A 1,371-nucleotide genomic window follows, 5' to 3' on the forward strand; every position below is an offset into this window, starting at 1 on the left:
GCTCCAGTGAGGATTTGCTGCTTTTCTCAATGTTACGTCATTGTAAATTAAATGTATTTTGGTGTTACACTGCTAGTCTGTAAACAAAAAAAAACCACAAAAAAAAACAAGCAATTTCAAATGTCACCTTGGGCTTTAGGGTATTGTGAGGTATTTCCCACTATTCTGTGACTTTTTATAGACTTAACGATTAATCAATAACAAAAACAACTGTTAGTTGCAGCCCTACTGTTTTACTAATCACCTTTACAGCCAAAAAAAGCCCTGATAACAATAACTACAACTGGCCAGCACTGCCCCATCCACATGTTTCACAACGAGCCCTCACTTTTGACATCTCTAGTTCGGTTGCTGCTGGCTGTGAGGTCTTTTTTTTTTTTTTTTACTTTACTGCTGTTTCTAACAAGTGCCAGAGGCTGAAGCAGCTAAAAATCAAGATGTTATATACCCACAGAGGCAGGCAGGCAGGCAGAGACACACAGAGAGAGACTGGAGGCCATTCAGACAGTGCAGAGAAAAGGAATTCCGTTAATCCGCCGCTGATCCGGTACAATGGCAGCCTTGTTGTCTGTCCCGTTTGCACTCACTTACCACCAAGTTTGCGTGCGTTGCCAATGTTCACTGATAGCCGGTTCACAGCTGCGCCAACCCGCAGTTAAGATAACAATAATGGGCCAGTAATGATGGTGATAACGTGGGGAGGTCGTGTCAGTGGCGAGTAGCAGCCTGCTCCGAGGACACACGCTGTAGCCGACTACAACTGACATCCATATTACCGACCAAACTAACCGACCCGGGTGTTGTAACTTAACTTTCGCCCACACAAAAACTCCCCCCCTCCGCAAAAAAAAAAAGACTTGTACAAACTAACTGAACCACTTTAAACAGCATCCCAACTCCCACTATCTTTTGTTAGTTAACCGTTTTAGCTTCACTTCTTACCTTTTCGGAGGGGTTAACGTTAGGCGGCAGGTCGCTCCTGAAGGAATCCCATCACCGATGTACACACACACAAAAAAAGCACACAATGGCGAACTACGTTTAACAGATTAACTACTAATGAGAGCGATATCCTTCCGTTCGTGGGTTCATCTCCTTCTTTTTCCCGTAGCGTTTAAAAAAAACTTCCCTGTCTTTCAATCACAGCGGTGCACCTGAACCGCAGTCCCGTCCTCCTCCTCCTCCTCCTCCTAGCAGCAGCAGCAGCAGCAGCCGTCGTCGTCGTTGGGGACGTGAGTGACGCCGCGAGAGATAACGTTATTAACGTTAATAACAAGGGCGAGTGATCTCTGCGTGCGCGCGGCTCTCTCTCTGCTCCATTCACTGCTGGGCGCGAGGCAGAAAGCGAGTGCTGGGCGCGCGCGCGCGCGA

General features: G+C 47.0%; 1 protein-coding gene across 1 annotated transcript in view; it reads right to left on the reverse strand.

Annotated features, from left to right (window-relative positions):
- LOC118343178 (zinc finger protein 516-like) overlaps window positions 1-1,275 on the reverse strand; it is an 18,990-nt gene extending 17,715 nt beyond the window's left edge. The window contains exon 1 of the mRNA XM_035681932.1: window positions 943-1,275. The gene's annotated coding sequence lies outside the window, so the exon portion shown is untranslated. The remainder of the gene's footprint in view (window positions 1-942) is intronic.
- Window positions 1,276-1,371: the final 96 nt, after the last annotated feature.

The sequence above is a fragment of the Morone saxatilis genome, unplaced genomic scaffold (assembly GCF_004916995.1).
Source record: "Morone saxatilis isolate NCDOM2014 unplaced genomic scaffold, NCSU_SB_2.0 Contig9, whole genome shotgun sequence".
In the NCBI taxonomy this organism is placed as follows: Eukaryota; Metazoa; Chordata; class Actinopteri; family Moronidae; genus Morone; species Morone saxatilis.